Source organism: Procambarus clarkii, chromosome 57, assembly GCF_040958095.1.
Source record: "Procambarus clarkii isolate CNS0578487 chromosome 57, FALCON_Pclarkii_2.0, whole genome shotgun sequence".
Lineage (NCBI taxonomy): Eukaryota > Metazoa > Arthropoda > Malacostraca > Decapoda > Cambaridae > Procambarus > Procambarus clarkii.
The window spans coordinates 34,590,468-34,610,467 of NC_091206.1; the positions used below are offsets into that span (position 1 = coordinate 34,590,468).

The window sequence follows — 20,000 nt, forward strand, 5'->3', positions numbered from 1 at the left end:
AGCGAAGTTAAGCAACGTTGGGTTTGGTTAGTACTTGGATGGGTGACCGCCTGGGAACACCAAATGCTGTTGGCAATAATGTTTTTTGTTTTGTTTTGTTTTGTTTCGTTTGTTTTTGTTTGAATGGCTGGCTCCACGGGAAATTCACGGAGTTGTGTGGAATAAGGCCTGGTAAAATGAATTAATATGTATGTCATGTTTAAAACAAACTCGCTTAATATAGATATTGTGTGAGGCTTTATACAAAAACAAACAACCAAAACAAAACATGTTGTATATATATATAGCTTAATCCGGGTTTGAACTCGCAACTCCAAGAATACGCATCACTTATATACACTTTACCACTGGACCACTGCTGCAGGACACAAGCTTGATGCTGAGGTATCAATTTAATGACGTAAATGCCATTTCCACAAATAAATGATAATTAAAAAGTATTTGTATGTACAAATCTTTTCTGTTTAAAAGGCTACAATATCAGTTACTGATATAATTTGTGTTAATGTTTCTATACCCACAAGAAGGCATATTTTTGCTTATATGTAAAGGGTACGGAGAACGAATCCACAGACCATCATTCCCCTCCCCTTCCCTCCCCCCCCCCCCCCCCCAACTCCCACCTACTACCACCACCACCACCACCACCACCAATCACCACCAATCACCACCAATCACCACCAATCACCACCAATCACCACCACCACATCTAACCGAAAACCCCCTAACACATCAACCCTCCCCCCAATCAACAGGCGAAATAATAACCCTCAAATGCCTGCCTGCCTGCCTGCCTGCAAGCCAATACTAACGGTCTTCTCAGAAAGAAAATCTCTTTGTATCTGTATTACTTGATGAAATGTATGATTCTAATAATGAAAATAAATTTTGATGTCGGTTGTATGAGCATAATGACCAATATGCACATGATATGAATGAATTAAATAGTGTAGTTTTAAGTAATTAGGTTGTAGACACATTAAGCGGATATGATATTTGACGCGTCCAGAACTGGTGATTTTTGGTTTAGTTTTAAATGCACCACCACCACCACCACCACCATTGCTTCCCCAGAGCCTAATTAAGGACCGGTAAAAGGAGTCAATATGTATGTCATCTATAAAACCAAAGAATGAATAAAAAAACACACACACAAACCTACATAATAGTATTAGGAAGATTGTATGGCAAAAAAAAAAAAGTATTATTCCCATTGGGTCGTTTGAACTCGCGACTTCCAAAATACCAGCCACACACCTTACCACCCAGCCACCATAGAGTTGGTATAATTGTGCAACTTTAGTTATAAAAGTAAAGTTCTTATTGTCTCAAATCTTATTGTCTGTTCTATGAAAAGGCATGATGTAAATTATGTATTTTTTGAATGATTGAATTGTAGGCACATTAAGCGGATTCGATATTTGATATATCCAGAAAAGGTGATTTCTGTTCAGTTTTAAAATGCATCACCGTTAACGCTAAAGGACTGGTAAAACGACTCGATGTTTGTCATTTTTAAAATAAACACTAAAACTAGGCCCTTAACATATATAATGTTTGAATATAAATTGAATGCATATAAATACAAAGTGGGAGTGGCTGGCTGGCTGGCTGGCTGGCTGGCTGGCTGGCTGGCTGCTGCCTGCCTGCCTGCCTGCCTGCCTGCCTGCCTGCCTGCCTGGCTGGCTGGCTGGCTGCTGCTGGCTGGCTGGCTGGCTGGCTGGCTGGCTGCTGGCTGGCTGGCTGGCTGGCTGGCTGGCTGCTGCCTGCCTGCCTGCCTGCCCGCCCGCCCGCCCGCCCGCCCGCCCGCCCGCCTGCTTGCCTTGCCTTGCCTTGCCTTGCCTTGCCTGTCCTGTCCTGTTATTGCCTTGCCTTGCCTTGCCTTGCCTTGCCTTGCCTTGCCTTGCCCTGCCCTGCCCTGCCTTGGCTGCAGCTGGCTGGCTGGCCGTAAATCAACTCTTAACAACACCATACCACACCACACCATCACTCATCACCCATCACCCACCACCGGCCCCAGTCTCCCAGCCTCTCTTATATACCCGAGCAGGCCCTTTAAATTATTTGAATTGTTGCACTTCGGCCAATGGCAGGCACGATCGCTGCTGCTCAAACATATTCTGGTTCACAAGTATTATAATATATTATATTATATTATATTATATATATATATATATATATATATATATATATATATATATATATATATATATATATATATATATATATATATATATATATATATATATTCATGAAACACATTAAAACCTTGATCATTTATTCATTCATTACGTCTAGTGAAGAATTGCTTTTGTTCATTTGTATGATTAAAAATTAATATAATATGAATTCCTCGCTTAAAGTAAAATATAAAATATATATTGGATTTATATGATTGGTTAATATTCCAAGTGATGCTGAATATCCCCTATAATTTTGTTTTGTTTGTTTGTTATGTACACATTCCAAATGAAATCAATATAAATGTTATTATTAATGTTTGAAAGTTGATTGTCTACTTGAATCTCTCTATTAAAGTGTGTGTGGCTCCGGATGGAGCCTGGTTATGGTATTTGTCGTGGTGGGTGGCAGAAGTGCTTACTTCTTCTCTGTCTTCTTTGGCAAAAGAACTGCCTGAATGTTTGGAAGAACACCTCCCTGTGCAATGGTTACGCCAGACAGAAGTTTGTTGAGTTCTTCGTCGTTGCGGATGGCCAACTGCAAGTGACGTGGGATGATACGGGTCTTCTTGTTGTCACGTGCGGCATTACCGGCGAGCTCCAGAACTTCGGCAGCGAGGTATTCCATGACGGCTGCCAGGTAGACAGGAGCGCCAGCACCGACGCGTTCGGCGTAGTTGCCCTTACGCAGCAGACGGTGAATTCTGCCCACGGGGAACTGAAGTCCGGCCCTGCTGGAGCGAGACTTTGACTTGCCCTTCACTTTGCCTCCCTTGCCGCGTCCTGACATTGCTGCTGCTGTTGTGGGTTTGTGGTGTTTTATGCCGCCCCGCAGATCGAGCTTCGTGTTATATACCCCGCTCAGGATCAAGGGAGCCCGCCACTGACCAATCAGCGCGCTCCGCCACGCGACCCGCTCTGAGCTGAGTCGCGAGCGGGATATAAAAGGAAAGCTCGCCTCGCGCAAAAGTTCATTATTGTATCGCAACGCCAGCCAGCACGAGCATCATCATGCCACCCAAGGCATCTGGAAAGGCTGCCAAGAAGGCCGGAAAGGCCCAGAAGGCCATTGCCAAGGGCGATAAGAAAAAGAAGCGCAGGAGGAAGGAGAGCTACAGCATCTACATCTACAAAGTGCTGAAGCAGGTCCACCCCGACACTGGTATCTCTTCCAAAGCCATGTCGATCATGAACTCGTTCGTGAACGACATCTTCGAGCGCATCGCCGCCGAGGCTTCTCGCCTGGCCCACTACAACAAGCGTTCCACCATTACCAGTCGGGAGATCCAGACGGCTGTAAGGCTCCTGTTGCCCGGAGAACTGGCCAAGCACGCCGTCTCTGAGGGCACTAAGGCCGTCACCAAGTACACCTCCTCCAAGTAAACGGCTTACTTACTGCCCTGTGGTGGTGGCTTGGCCTCAAACCAACAAACTCGGCTCCATTGGAGCCACACTTTAATTTCTAAAGAGATTGTGAGTGTTAGACACCAATACTATTATAACAAAAACCTCTGTCACTGAAAGCAAATAGCTATAAAATGAGAATATTTATGAAACTGTCTGTGTGTGTTTCTCTCTCTCAGTCTCTGTCTGTCTGTCTGTCTGTCTGTCTCTGTCTTGTCTGTCTCTGTCTTGTCTGTCTGTCTGTCTGTCTGTGTCTCTCTCTCTCTCTCTCTCTCTCTCTCTCTCTCTCTCTCTCTCTCTCTCTCTCTCTCTCTCTCTCTCTCTCTCTCTCTCTCTCTCTCTCTCTCTCTCTCTCTCTCTCTCTCTCAACACATATAAGCACTCGGTATCTTTTTTTTTTTCTAGAGATTAGAGATTCATTGTTATGTTCCACATTAGGATTACTATGCAGGCCACCCTCTTAGGTTTGAAAATGTCAAGAAAACGGTTAATTTAAAATGTCATCTCCTAACTTAACAGATTAAGCCAGAGGACCGAAAACAGAATAAAACAGGACTGGACAGTATGTCACTTATACAAGCTGCTTTTATTTCTAGTACAGTATGACAATTTTTATTTTGGGGGGGGGGGGGGGGGTGGGTGATCCTTGACAGTGCATAAGAGCGAAAAGCGACGGCGTTTTGTTTGTAAGAGAACAGGTTGTACTACAAATGACTTGATTTATTGATATCACGTGTATGTATGACACCTAAATTAGTGTATTTGTTTATTTATTTATTTATTTATTATATGTGTAGATGAAGGTTAATTCATATGACTGATGCTAGGAATGTCTGAAATCTCCTTAGAAGGATATTTTGGCCCTGAGAAGGGCCGAGTTTGGTGTATACTAGGGTGGTCGATTTAGCTTATGCACGCTCTCCACGGATACGGCGAGCAAGCTGAATGTCCTTTGGCATGATGGTGACACGCTTGGCGTGGATGGCACAGAGGTTAGTGTCCTCGAAGAGACCGACCAGGTAAGCCTCGGATGCCTCCTGTAAAGCCATGACGGCAGACGACTGGAAGCGAAGATCGGTCTTGAAGTCCTGGGCAATCTCGCGCACCAGACGCTGGAAGGGAAGTTTCCTGATGAGCAACTCGGTGCTCTTCTGGTAACGACGGATCTCACGCAGGGCGACCGTTCCGGGCCTGTAACGGTGAGGCTTCTTCACACCCCCTGTGGCAGGAGCAGACTTGCGTGCTGCCTTGGTGGCCAGCTGCTTACGAGGAGCCTTGCCTCCCGTGGACTTGCGAGCAGTCTGCTTGGTGCGAGCCATGGTGAACAACTGTGGTTTGTGATGGCCGGCGCCGAAAAATTTTTGCTTATATACGCCGTCTCGAGGCGCTTGCTCGAGCGCCATTGGCTGCTCGACTCGCCTACGTCACCCCGTTGCCCCTCCCCTCCTTCCTCTGGCTGCAGCCAACAGGCGGCTCACCTCAATCACTATTATCGCTGATTTTGCTCTATTTTTTGGATTTGTGCAAAAGTCATTTCACAGGGACGTGAAACAGACGAGTAGGCAACTGCAGTTTTGAAAGCGTTGTGAGAAAGCCGTGTCTACTCGACCACAAGCGTAAAGTAAGGGCAGGCAGGAGTTGCAATGCTACTAGTACGTCCGCTTGATGGGATATAGTCGGGAAATCGTGCGGGCATTCGTCAATTCGATTCACACAACTTCAACACCATGACTGGACGCGGCAAGGGAGGCAAGGGACTCGGAAAGGGTGGCGCCAAGCGTCATCGTAAGGTGCTACGTGACAACATCCAGGGCATCACCAAGCCCGCTATTCGTCGCTTAGCTCGTCGTGGCGGCGTGAAGCGTATTTCGGGTCTCATCTACGAAGAGACCCGTGGCGTCCTGAAGGTGTTCCTCGAGAACGTCATCCGTGATGCTGTAACCTACACGGAACACGCCAAGAGGAAGACCGTCACTGCTATGGACGTGGTGTACGCTCTGAAGCGCCAGGGTCGTACCCTCTACGGATTCGGCGGATAAGAGCTTGGCTAATCCATCGATTCCACCCACCACCACCTCAAAACGGGACCTAATTAGGTCCCTATACTTTTTTTACTGAAGGGCTTAATAGACGATAACATAAATTGTTTTGATATCAGCTAGCACATTGGGTCTTATGAAATCTATTTTTTATCCTCGCATGCTTAAAGGGACTCTGATTGGGGAGGGAGGGGGGGGGGGGGGGGAAGGTTTGTTACGTTATATACTAGCAGAGCAGGATCATTGGTGGGGGGGGGGGGGGGTGAGGGGGAGAGAGAGAGAGAGAGAGAGAGAGAGAGAGAGAGAGAGATCTTTCCCAACTCTTCCTTTTTACATGAGTGAGCTACCCGTTTTATTCATTTTATCCTTCTCAGAGCTGTTTTGATAGTATCCAAATGATGGTAAATGAAAAGGGAGGACACGAATATCTACCCAGAATTCAGGACTGGCAATCGATATGCATGTTTGAGTGCGAATCTTTTTCTCTCTCAACTTAGGTATACGTTTATGTCGTACCTAAAAGCGAGAACCACACTATTGGGACAAGTATGCAAGGCCCAATTTTCCTAACAAGCACAGTTAATTTTGTTATTTTCGAACATTTCTTTCCAAATTGGTTTATCCAATTAACAGTATTATATTAAGATCATGAATTGCTGGGTTAGGTTAGGTTAGGTTAGCTTAGCTTAGGTTAGGTTAGGTTAGGTTAGGTTAGGTTAGGTTAGCTTAGCTTGGGTTAGCTTAGGTTAGGTTAGGTTAGCTTAGCTTGGGTTAGCATAGGTTAGGTTAGGTTTGATTACATTTCTATGTTAGATTTAACTCAAATTCAAAACAATTGCAGTCATTCGGCTTGTTAGTCAACTTGCCTCTAATAGGGGCAATTTGTCTAACAAGACTATTTAGTTTTGTGTGCATATATATATATATATATATATATATATATATATATATATATATATATATAATATATATATATATATATATATATATATATATTATAGCTTCAAGACTCCGAACCAATATAGAAGCATCAAGAGGAAGTGCTTGTGTTATGGGCCAATAGGCCTTCTGCAGTTACTTCCATTCTTATGTTTTTATTCCCATTGGTTCGTGTTTTATCTTGTGTAAATGTCAATCACCTTACCCAAAACTTTGGTACCATATCACCTCACCCATGTGTATATATAAATATATATATATATATATATATATATATATATATATATATATATATATATATATATATATATATATATATAATATACAGAGTAAATCTACCCCAAAAGTAATGATTTATTTGTCTACAAAACTAAACTCTTTTTGGAATCATATGAGGCCCCTCCACTGAGGGGGGAGGCCTGGATGTTTATTGTCATGTGTATTCATGCTGCTTGCATGTCGTCGTTTATTTTGCCTTTGTTGTTTTCTTGACAGCTTTCTTTGCCTTGGGTGGTTTGGGAGATTTTGAAGCTCTCTTTATTTTGGGCTTTTTGTTCCCAACAACAAGCTGCTGCTGCTGCTGCTTCTTTTTCAAGGCTGTAGGTGGTTTGTTGCTTGTGGCGGCTTTCTTGGGAGTTACCACGGCCTTCTTTGCTGCTGTAGATGGTTTCTTGGTTGTGGTGGCTTTCTTGGGAGTTAGAACGGCCCTCTTCTCTGCTACGGCCAGCTTGAATGATCCACTAGCTCCACTTCCCTTGGTCTGAACAAGAATGCCGTCAGCCACTGCTTTCTTGAGAAATCTTCGGATGTAAATGGCGATCTTGGCAGCCTCGACTTTGTTGTTGGCAACAACGTACTTCTTGATTGCTTGTAGAGACGAGCCCTTACGGTCTTTGAGTGCTGCGACCGCGGCTAGAACCATTTGACTAGTTTTCGGGTGAGCAACCTGGACGCGAGGTTTCCTGGTGGTGGCCACCACAGCAGCAGCAGCCGCAGCCTTCTTGGTAGGCTTTGCTTCTACCATGATGATGATGAGATAACCAAGGTGATGAGAGACGCTCAGACAGTCACGGGGGAATGATGCTGCCGCCGCTTGAGCCGAACCTATTTATGTGCCGGCACGGTACAGAAGCTGCAACCTGGCAACTCGTCCACCAATCACGACGGTTGGTTTTACGGCTCCGAAACCTGGATCCCATATCTTCTCTAAAATAGAAGCATTTGTTCATGTTCTTTGTAAAAGTATCATAAAGCAGGACAGATGAGACAAATATCATAAAAACTGAAGAGCAGATGAGCACACACATGTTTGTATTACAAAAGAAAATCCACAAATTCATTAGAAATTGGCAGGGCAGGCTGAGGAAGTAGGTAGATGTAAAATGTCTGTAAATGGCGAAAGAACATAAACCCAAGACTGAATAAACGATGTTAAATATCCATGCCAAGGAGACAAAAATATGTTAGGATACAATTACCATTAAGACACCACAAGCAGGTCCGTATCCTGCCGCGATGACTTAAAAGAGTTGGTTATTAGCCACAATGTGTAGGCAGTCTCATGCCAACGGCCATACCACGTTGAGAACACCGCTTCTCGTCCGATCAGCGAAGTTAAGCAACGTTGGGTTTGGTTAGTACTTGGATGGGTGACCGCCTGGGAACACCAAATGCTGTTGGCAATAATGTTTTTTTTTGTTTTGTTTTGTTTCGTTTGTTTTTGTTTGAATGGCTGGCTCCACGGGAAATTCACGGAGTTGTGTGGATAAGGCCTGGTAAAATGAATTAATATGTATGTCATGTTTAAAACAAACTCGCTTAATATAGATATTGTGTGAGGCTTTATACAAAAACAAACAACCAAAACAAAACATGTTGTATATATATATAGCTTAATCCGGGTTTGAACTCGCAACTCCAAGAATACGCATCACTTATATACACTTTACCACTGGACCACTGCTGCAGGACACAAGCTTGATGCTGAGGTATCAATTTAATGACGTAAATGCCATTTCCACAAATAAATGATAATTAAAAAGTATTTGTATGTACAAATCTTTTCTGTTTAAAAGGCTACAATATCAGTTACTGATATAATTTGTGTTAATGTTTCTATACCCACAAGAAGGCATATTTTTGCTTATATGTAAAGGGTACGGAGAACGAATCCACAGACCATCATTCCCCTCCCCTTCCCTCCCCCCCCCCCCCCCCAACTCCCACCTACTACCACCACCACCACCACCACCAATCACCACCAATCACCACCAATCACCACCAATCACCACCAATCACCACCACCACATCTAACCGAAAACCCCCTAACACATCAACCCTCCCCCCAATCAACAGGCGAAATAATAACCCTCAAATGCCTGCCTGCCTGCCTGCCTGCCTGCAAGCCAATACTAACGGTCTTCTCAGAAAGAAAATCTCTTTGTATCTGTATTACTTGATGAAATGTATGATTCTAATAATGAAATAAATTTTGATGTCGGTTGTATGAGCATAATGACCAATATGCACATGATATGAATGAATTAAATAGTGTAGTTTTAAGTAATTAGGTTGTAGACACATTAAGCGGATATGATATTTGACGCGTCCAGAACTGGTGATTTTTGGTTTAGTTTTAAATGCACCACCACCACCACCACCACCATTGCTTCCCCAGAGCCTAATTAAGGACCGGTAAAAGGAGTCAATATGTATGTCATCTATAAACCAAAGAATGAATAAAAAACACACACACAAACCTACATAATAGTATTAGGAAGATTGTATGGCAAAAAAAAAAAGTATTATTCCCATTGGGTCGTTTGAACTCGCGACTTCCAAAATACCAGCCACACACCTTACCACCCAGCCACCATAGAGTTGGTATAATTGTGCAACTTTAGTTATAAAAGTAAAGTTCTTATTGTCTCAAATCTTATTGTCTGTTCTATGAAAAGGCATGATGTAAATTATGTATTTTTTGAATGATTGAATTGTAGGCACATTAAGCGGATTCGATATTTGATATATCCAGAAAAGGTGATTTCTGTTCAGTTTTAAAATGCATCACCGTTAACGCTAAAGGACTGGTAAAACGACTCGATGTTTGTCATTTTTAAAATAAACACTAAAACTAGGCCCTTAACATATATAATGTTTGAATATAAATTGAATGCATATAAATACAAAGTGGGAGTGGCTGGCTGGCTGGCTGGCTGGCTGGCTGGCTGGCTGCTGGCTGGCTGCCTGCCTGCCTGCCTGCCTGCCTGCCTGCCTGCCTGCCTGGCTGGCTGGCTGGCTGGCTGGCTGGCTGGCTGGCTGGCTGGCTGGCTGGCTGGCTGGCTGCCTGCTGCCTGCCTGCCCGCCCGCCCGCCCGCCCGCCCGCCCGCCCGCCTGCTTGCCTTGCCTTGCCTTGCCTTGCCTTGCCTGTCCTGTCCTGTTATTGCCTTGCCTTGCCTTGCCTTGCCTTGCCTTGCCTTGCCTTGCCCTGCCCTGCCCTGCCTTGGCTGCAGCTGGCTGGCTGGCCGTAAATCAACTCTTAACAACACCATACCACACCACACCATCACTCATCACCCATCACCCACCACCGGCCCCAGTCTCCCAGCCTCTCTTATATACCCGAGCAGGCCCTTTAAATTATTTGAATTGTTGCACTTCGGCCAATGGCAGGCACGATCGCTGCTGCTCAAACATATTCTGGTTCACAAGTATTATAATATTATTTATATTATATTATATATATATATATATATATATATATATATATATATATATATATATATATATATATATATATATATATATATATATATATATATATATTCATGAAACACATTAAAACCTTGATCATTTATTCATTCATTACGTCTAGTGAAGAATTGCTTTTGTTCATTTGTATGATTAAAAATTAATATAATATGAATTCCTCGCTTAAAGTAAAATATAAAATATATATTGGATTTATATGATTGGTTAATATTCCAAGTGATGCTGAATATCCCCTATAATTTTGTTTTGTTTGTTTGTTATGTACACATTCCAAATGAAATCAATATAAATGTTATTATTAATGTTTGAAAGTTGATTGTCTACTTGAATCTCTCTATTAAAGTGTGTGTGGCTCCGGATGGAGCCTGGTTATGGTATTTGTCGTGGTGGGTGGCAGAAGTGCTTACTTCTTCTCTGTCTTCTTTGGCAAAAGAACTGCCTGAATGTTTGGAAGAACACCTCCCTGTGCAATGGTTACGCCAGACAGAAGTTTGTTGAGTTCTTCGTCGTTGCGGATGGCCAACTGCAAGTGACGTGGGATGATACGGGTCTTCTTGTTGTCACGTGCGGCATTACCGGCGAGCTCCAGAACTTCGGCAGCGAGGTATTCCATGACGGCTGCCAGGTAGACAGGAGCGCCAGCACCGACGCGTTCGGCGTAGTTGCCCTTACGCAGCAGACGGTGAATTCTGCCCACGGGGAACTGAAGTCCGGCCCTGCTGGAGCGAGACTTTGACTTGCCCTTCACTTTGCCTCCCTTGCCGCGTCCTGACATTGCTGCTGCTGTTGTGGGTTTGTGGTGTTTTATGCCGCCCCGCAGATCGAGCTTCGTGTTATATACCCCGCTCAGGATCAAGGGAGCCCGCCACTGACCAATCAGCGCGCTCCGCCACGCGACCCGCTCTGAGCTGAGTCGCGAGCGGGATATAAAAGGAAAGCTCGCCTCGCGCAAAAGTTCATTATTGTATCGCAACGCCAGCCAGCACGAGCATCATCATGCCACCCAAGGCATCTGGAAAGGCTGCCAAGAAGGCCGGAAAGGCCCAGAAGGCCATTGCCAAGGGCGATAAGAAAAAGAAGCGCAGGAGGAAGGAGAGCTACAGCATCTACATCTACAAAGTGCTGAAGCAGGTCCACCCCGACACTGGTATCTCTTCCAAAGCCATGTCGATCATGAACTCGTTCGTGAACGACATCTTCGAGCGCATCGCCGCCGAGGCTTCTCGCCTGGCCCACTACAACAAGCGTTCCACCATTACCAGTCGGGAGATCCAGACGGCTGTAAGGCTCCTGTTGCCCGGAGAACTGGCCAAGCACGCCGTCTCTGAGGGCACTAAGGCCGTCACCAAGTACACCTCCTCCAAGTAAACGGCTTACTTACTGCCCTGTGGTGGTGGCTTGGCCTCAAACCAACAAACTCGGCTCCATTGGAGCCACACTTTAATTTCTAAAGAGATTGTGAGTGTTAGACACCAATACTATTATAACAAAAACCTCTGTCACTGAAAGCAAATAGCTATAAAATGAGAATATTTATGAAACTGTCTGTGTGTGTTTCTCTCTCTCAGTCTCTGTCTGTCTGTCTGTCTGTCTGTCTCTGTCTTGTCTGTCTCTGTCTTGTCTGTCTGTCTGTCTGTCTGTGTCTCTCTCTCTCTCTCTCTCTCTCTCTCTCTCTCTCTCTCTCTCTCTCTCTCCTCTCTCTCTCTCTCTCTCCTCTCTCTCTCTCTCTCTCTCTCTCTCTCTCTCAACACATATAAGCACTCGGTATCTTTTTTTTTTTCTAGAGATTAGAGATTCATTGTTATGTTCCACATTAGGATTACTATGCAGGCCACCCTCTTAGGTTTGAAAATGTCAAGAAAACGGTTAATTTAAAATGTCATCTCCTAACTTAACAGATTAAGCCAGAGGACCGAAAACAGAATAAAACAGGACTGGACAGTATGTCACTTATACAAGCTGCTTTTATTTCTAGTACAGTATGACAATTTTTATTTTGGGGGGGGGGGGGGGGGGGGGGGGGGGGGGGGGGGGTGGGGGGGTGGGTGATCCTTGACAGTGCATAAGAGCGAAAAGCGACGGCGTTTTGTTTGTAAGAGAACAGGTTGTACTACAAATGACTTGATTTATTGATATCACGTGTATGTATGACACCTAAATTAGTGTATTTGTTTATTTATTTATTTATTTATTATATGTGTAGATGAAGGTTAATTCATATGACTGATGCTAGGAATGTCTGAAATCTCCTTAGAAGGATATTTTGGCCCTGAGAAGGGCCGAGTTTGGTGTATACTAGGGTGGTCGATTTAGCTTATGCACGCTCTCCACGGATACGGCGAGCAAGCTGAATGTCCTTTGGCATGATGGTGACACGCTTGGCGTGGATGGCACAGAGGTTAGTGTCCTCGAAGAGACCGACCAGGTAAGCCTCGGATGCCTCCTGTAAAGCCATGACGGCAGACGACTGGAAGCGAAGATCGGTCTTGAAGTCCTGGGCAATCTCGCGCACCAGACGCTGGAAGGGAAGTTTCCTGATGAGCAACTCGGTGCTCTTCTGGTAACGACGGATCTCACGCAGGGCGACCGTTCCGGGCCTGTAACGGTGAGGCTTCTTCACACCCCCTGTGGCAGGAGCAGACTTGCGTGCTGCCTTGGTGGCCAGCTGCTTACGAGGAGCCTTGCCTCCCGTGGACTTGCGAGCAGTCTGCTTGGTGCGAGCCATGGTGAACAACTGTGGTTTGTGATGGCCGGCGCCGAAAAATTTTTGCTTATATACGCCGTCTCGAGGCGCTTGCTCGAGCGCCATTGGCTGCTCGACTCGCCTACGTCACCCCGTTGCCCCTCCCCTCCTTCCTCTGGCTGCAGCCAACAGGCGGCTCACCTCAATCACTATTATCGCTGATTTTGCTCTATTTTTTGGATTTGTGCAAAAGTCATTTCACAGGGACGTGAAACAGACGAGTAGGCAACTGCAGTTTTGAAAGCGTTGTGAGAAAGCCGTGTCTACTCGACCACAAGCGTAAAGTAAGGGCAGGCAGGAGTTGCAATGCTACTAGTACGTCCGCTTGATGGGATATAGTCGGGAAATCGTGCGGGCATTCGTCAATTCGATTCACACAACTTCAACACCATGACTGGACGCGGCAAGGGAGGCAAGGGACTCGGAAAGGGTGGCGCCAAGCGTCATCGTAAGGTGCTACGTGACAACATCCAGGGCATCACCAAGCCCGCTATTCGTCGCTTAGCTCGTCGTGGCGGCGTGAAGCGTATTTCGGGTCTCATCTACGAAGAGACCCGTGGCGTCCTGAAGGTGTTCCTCGAGAACGTCAATCCGTGATGCTGTAACCTACACGGAACACGCCAAGAGGAAGACCGTCACTGCTATGGACGTGGTGTAAGCGCTCTGAAGCGCCCAGGGTCCGTACCCTCTACGGATTCGGCGGATAAGAGCTTGGCTAATCCATCTGATTCCAACCCACCACCACCTCAAAACGGGACCTAATTAGTCCCTATACTTTTTTTACTGAAGGGCTTAATAGACGATAACTAAAATTGTTTTGATAGTCAGCTAGCACATTGGGGTCTTATGAAATCTATTTTTATCCTCGCATGCTTAAAGGGACTCTGATGGGGGAGGGGAGGGGGGGGGGGGGGGGGGGGAAAGGTTTGTTACGTTATATACTAGCAGAGCAGGATCATTGGTGGGGGGGGGGGGGGGGGGGGGGTGGAGGGGGAGAGAGAGAGAGAGAGAGAGAGAGGAGAGAGAGAGAGAGATCTTTCCCAACTCTTCCTTTTTACATGAGTGAGCTACCCGTTTTATTCATTTTATCCTTCTCAGAGCTGTTTTGATAGTATCCAATGATGGTAAAATGAAAAGGGAGGGACACGAATATCTACCCAGAATTCAGGACTGGCAATCGATATGCCATGTTTGAGTGCGAATCTTTTTCTCTCTCAACTTAGGTATTACGTTTATGTCGTACCTAAAAGCGAGAACCACACTATTGGGACAAGTATGCAAGGCCCAATTTTCCTAACAAGCACAGTTAATTTTGTTATTTTCGAACATTTCTTTCCAAATTGGTTTATCCAATTAACAGTATTATATTAAGATCATGAATTGCTGGGTTAGGTTAGGTTAGGTTAGCTTAGCTTAGGTTAGGTTAGGTTAGGTTAGGTTAGGTTAGGTTAGCTTAGCTTGGTTTAGCTTAGGTTAGGTTAGGTTAGCTTAGCTTGGGTTAGCATAGGTTAGGTTAGGTTTGATTACCATTTCTATGTTAGATTTAACTCAAATTCAAAAACAATTGCAGTCATTCGGCTTGTTAGTCAACTTGCCTCTAATAGGGGCAATTTGTCTAACAAGACTATTTAGTTTTGTGTGCATATATATATATATATATATATATATATAGTATTATATTATATATATATAGTATATATATATAGATATAGTATATATATATATATATATTATATATATATATATTATAGCTTCAAGACTCCGAACCAATATAGAAGCATCAAGAGGAAGTGCTTGTGTTATGGGCCAATAGGCCTTCTGCAGTTTACTTCCATTCTTATGTTTTTTATTCCATTGGTTCGTGTTTTATCTTGTGTAAATGTCAATCACCTTACCCAAAACTTTGGTACCATATCACCTCACCCATGTGTATATAATATATATATATATATATATATATATATATATATATATATATATATATATATATATATATATTATATATATAATATTACAGAAGTAAATCTACCCCAAAAGTAATGATTTATTTGTCTACAAAACTAAACTCTTTTTGGAATCATATGAGGCCCCTCACTGAGGGGGGAGGCCTGGATGTTTATTGTCATGTGTATTCATGCTGCTTGCATGTCGTCGTTTATTTTGCCTTTGGTTGTTTTCTTGACAGCTTTCTTTGCCTTGGGTGGTTTGGGAGATTTTGAAGCTCTCTTTATTTTGGGCTTTTTGTTCCCAACAACAAGCTGCTGCTGCTGCTGCTTCTTTTTCAAGGCTGTAGGTGGTTTGTTGCTTGTGGCGGCTTTCTTGGGAGTTACCACGGCCTTCTTTGCTGCTGTAGATGGTTTCTTGGTTGTGGTGGCTTTCTTGGGAGTTAGAACGGCCCTCTTCTCTGCTACGGCCAGCTTGAATGATCCACTAGCTCCACTTCCCTTGGTCTGAACAAGAATGCCGTCAGCCACTGCTTTCTTGAGAAATCTTCGGATGTAAATGGCGATCTTGGCAGCCTCGACTTTGTTGTTGGCAACAACGTACTTCTTGATTGCTTGTAGAGACGAGCCCTTACGGTCTTTGAGTGCTGCGACCGCGGCTAGAACCATTTGACTAGTTTTCGGGTGAGCAACCTGGACGCGAGGTTTCCTGGTGGTGGCCACCACAGCAGCAGCAGCCGCAGCCTTCTTGGTAGGCTTTGCTTCTACCATGATGATGATGAGATAACCAAGGTGATGAGAGACGCTCAGACAGTCACGGGGGAATGATGCTGCCGCCGCTTGAGCCGAACCTATTTATGTGCCGGCACGGTACAGAAGCTGCAACCTGGCAACTCGTCCACCAATCACGACGGTTGGTTTTACGGCTCCGAAACCTGGATCCCATATCTTCTCTAAAATAGAAGCATTTGTTCATGTTCTTTGTAAAAGTATCATAAAGCAGGACAGATGAGACAAATATCATAAAAAACTGAAGAGCAGATGAGCACACACATGTTTGTATTACAAAAAGAAAATCCACAAATTCATTAGAAATTGGCAGGGCAGGCTGAGGAAGTAGGTAGATGTAAAATGTCTGTAAATGGCGAAAGAACATAAACCCAAGACTGAATAAACGATGTTAAATATCCATGCCAAGGAGACAAAAAATATGTTAGGATACAATTACCATTAAGACACCACAGAGCAGGTCCCGTATCCTGCCGCGATGACTTAAAAGAGTTGGTTATTAGCCACAATGTGTAGGCAGTCTCATGCCAACGGCCATACCACGTTGAGAACACCGCTTCTCGTCCGATCAGCGAAGTTAAGCAACGTTGGGTTTGGTTAGTACTTGGATGGGTGACCGCCTGGGAACACCAAAATGCTGTTGGCAATAATGTTTTTTGTTTTGTTTTGTTTTGTTTCGTTTGTTTTGTTTGAATGGCTGGCTCCACGGGAAATTCACGGAGTTGTGTGGAATAAGGCCTGGTAAATGAATTAATATGTATGTCATGTTTAAAACAAACTCGCTTAATATAGATATTGTGTGAGGCTTTAATACAAAAACAAACAACCAAAACAAAACATGTTGTATATATATATAGCTTAATCCGGGTTTGAACTCGCAACTCCAAGAATACGCATCACTTATATACACTTTACCACTGGACCACTGCTGCAGGACACAAGCTTGATGCTGAGGTATCAATTTAATGACGTAAATGCCATTTCCACAAATAAATGATAATTAAAAAGTATTTGTATGTACAAATCTTTTCTGTTTAAAAGGCTACAATATCAGTTACTGATATAATTTGTGTTAATGTTTCTATACCCACAAGAAGGCATATTTTTGCTTATATGTAAAGGGTACGGAGAACGAATCCACAGACCATCATTCCCTCCCCTTCCCTCCCCCCCCCCCCCCCAACTCCCACCTACTACCACCACCACCACCACCACCAATCACCACCAATCACCACCAATCACCACCAATCACCACCAATCACCACCACCACATCTAACCGAAAACCCCCTAACACATCAACCCTCCCCCCAATCAACAGGCGAAATAATAACCCTCAAATGCCTGCCTGCCTGCCTGCCTGCCTGCAAGCCAATACTAACGGTCTTCTCAGAAGAAAATCTCTTTGTATCTGTATTACTTGATGAAATGTATGATTCTAATAATGAAAATAAATTTTGATGTCGGTTGTATGAGCATAATGACCAATATGCACATGATATGAATGAATTAAATAGTGTAGTTTTAAGTAATTAGGTTGTAGACACATTAAGCGGATATGATATTTGACGCGTCCAGAACTGGTGATTTTTGGTTTAGTTTTAAATGCACCACCACCACCACCACCACCATTGCTTCCCCAGAGCCTAATTAAGGACCGGTAAAAGGATCAATATGTATGTCATCTATCAAACCAAAGAATGAATAAAAAAACACAACACACAAACCTACATAATAGTATTAGGAAGATTGTATGGCAAAAAAAAAAAAGTATTATTCCCATTGGGTCGTTTGAACTCGCGACTTCCAAAATACCAGCCACACACCTTACCACCCAGCCACCATAGAGTTGGTATAATTGTGCAACTTTAGTTATAAAAGTAAAGTTCTTATTGGTCTCAAATCTTATTGTCTGTTCTATGAAAAGGCATGATGTAAATTATGTATTTTTTGAATGATTGAATTGTAGGCACATTAAGCGGATTCGATATTTGATATATCCAGAAAAGGTGATTTCTGTTCAGTTTTAAAATGCATCACCGTTAACGCTAAAGGACTGGTAAAACGACTCGATGTTTGTCATTTTTAAAATAAACACTAAAACTAGGCCCTTAACATATATAATGTTTGAATATAAATTGAATGCATATAATACAAAGTGGGAGTGGCTGGCTGGCTGGCTGGCTGGCTGGCTGGCTGGCTGGCTGGCTGGCTGCCTGCCTGCCTGCCTGCCTGCCTGCCTGCCTGCCTGCCTGGCTGGCTGGCTGGCTGGCTGGCTGGCTGGCTGGCTGGCTGGCTGGCTGGCTGGCTGGCTGCCTGCCTGCCTGCCTGCCCGCCCGCCCGCCCGCCCGCCCGCCCGCCCGCCTGCTTGCCTTGCCTTGCCTTGCCTTGCCTTGCCTGTCCTGTCCTGTTATTGCCTTGCCTTGCCTTGCCTTGCCTTGCCTTGCCTTGCCTTGCCCTGCCCTGCCCTGCCTTGGCTGCAGCTGGCTGGCTGGCCGTAAATCAACTCTTAACAACACCATACCACACCACACCATCACTCATCACCCATCACCCACCACCGGCCCCAGTCTCCCAGCCTCTCTTATATACCCGAGCAGGCCCTTTAAATTATTTGAATTGTTGCACTTCGGCCAATGGCAGGCACGATCGCTGCTGCTCAAACATATTCTGGTTCACAAGTATTATAATATATTATATTATATTATATTATATATATATATATATATATATATATATAGTATATATATATATATATATATATATATATATATATATATATATATATATATATATATATATATTCATGAAACACATTAAAACCTTGATCATTTATTCATTCATTACGTCTAGTGAAGAATTGCTTTTGTTCATTTGTATGATTAAAAATTAATATAATATGAATTCCTCGCTTAAAGTAAAATATAAAATATATATTGGATTTATATGATTGGTTAATATTCCAAGTGATGCTGAATATCCCCTATAATTTTGTTTTGTTTGTTTGTTATGTACACATTCCAAATGAAATCAATATAAATGTTATTATTAATGTTTGAAAGTTGATTGTCTACTTGAATCTCTCTATTAAAGTGTGTGTGGCTCCGGATGGAGCCTGGTTATGTATTTGTCGTGGTGGGTGGCAGAAGTGCTTACTTCTTCTCTGTCTTCTTTGGCAAAAGAACTGCCTGAATGTTTGGAAGAACACCTCCCTGTGCAATGGTTACGCCAGACAGAAGTTTGTTGAGTTCTTCGTCGTTGCGGATGGCCAACTGCAAGTGACGTGGGATGATACGGGTCTTCTTGTTGTCACGTGCGGCATTACCGGCGAGCTCCAGAACTTCGGCAGCGAGGTATTCCATGACGGCTGCCAGGTAGACAGGAGCGCCAGCACCGACGCGTTCGGCGTAGTTGCCCTTACGCAGCAGACGGTGAATTCTGCCCACGGGGAACTGAAGTCCGGCCCTGCTGGAGCGAGACTTTGACTTGCCCTTCACTTTGCCTCCCTTGCCGCGTCCTGACATTGCTGCTGCTGTTGTGGGTTTGTGGTGTTTTATGCCGCCCCGCAGATCGAGCTTCGTGTTATATACCCCGCTCAGGATCAAGGGAGCCCGCCACTGACCAATCAGCGCGCTCCGCCACGCGACCCGCTCTGAGCTGAGTCGCGAGCGGGATATAAAAGGAAAGCTCGCCTCGCGCAAAAGTTCATTATTGTATCGCAACGCCAGCCAGCACGAGCATCATCATGCCACCCAAGGCATCTGGAAAGGCTGCCAAGAAGGCCGGAAAGGCCCAGAAGGCCATTGCCAAGGGCGATAAGAAAAAGAAGCGCAGGAGGAAGGAGAGCTACAGCATCTACATCTACAAAGTGCTGAAGCAGGTCCACCCCGACACTGGTATCTCTTCCAAAGCCATGTCGATCATGACTCGTTCGTGAACGACATCTTCGAGCGCATCGCCGCCGAGGCTTCTCGCCTGGCCCACTACAACAAGCGTTCCACCATTACCAGTCGGGAGATCCAGACGGCTGTAAGGCTCCTGTTGCCCGGAGAACTGGCCAAGCACGCCGTCTCTGAGGGCACTAAGGCCGTCACCAAGTACACCTCCTCCAAGTAAACGGCTTACTTACTGCCCTGTGGTGGTGGCTTGGCCTCAAACCAACAAACTCGGCTCCATTGGAGCCACACTTTAATT

General features: G+C 44.5%; 3 non-coding genes across 3 annotated transcripts in view; all 3 read left to right on the forward strand.

Annotated features, from left to right (window-relative positions):
• LOC138353450 (5S ribosomal RNA) overlaps positions 1-75 on the forward strand; it is a 119-nt gene extending 44 nt beyond the window's left edge. Inside the window, exon 1 of the ribosomal RNA XR_011223153.1 lies at positions 1-75. This exon is cut by the window's left edge and continues 44 nt beyond it. This is a non-coding gene — a ribosomal RNA (5S ribosomal RNA).
• Positions 76-8,125: 8,050 nt separating this feature from the next.
• On the forward strand, positions 8,126-8,244 carry LOC138353451 (5S ribosomal RNA). Its single transcript, XR_011223154.1, has one exon. It is a non-coding gene; the product is annotated as a 5S ribosomal RNA (ribosomal RNA).
• An 8,090-nt stretch (positions 8,245-16,334) lies between these two features.
• Positions 16,335-16,454, forward strand: LOC138353453 (5S ribosomal RNA). The gene has a single exon (XR_011223156.1). It is a non-coding gene; the product is annotated as a 5S ribosomal RNA (ribosomal RNA).
• The last annotated feature ends 3,546 nt before the right edge of the window (positions 16,455-20,000 follow it).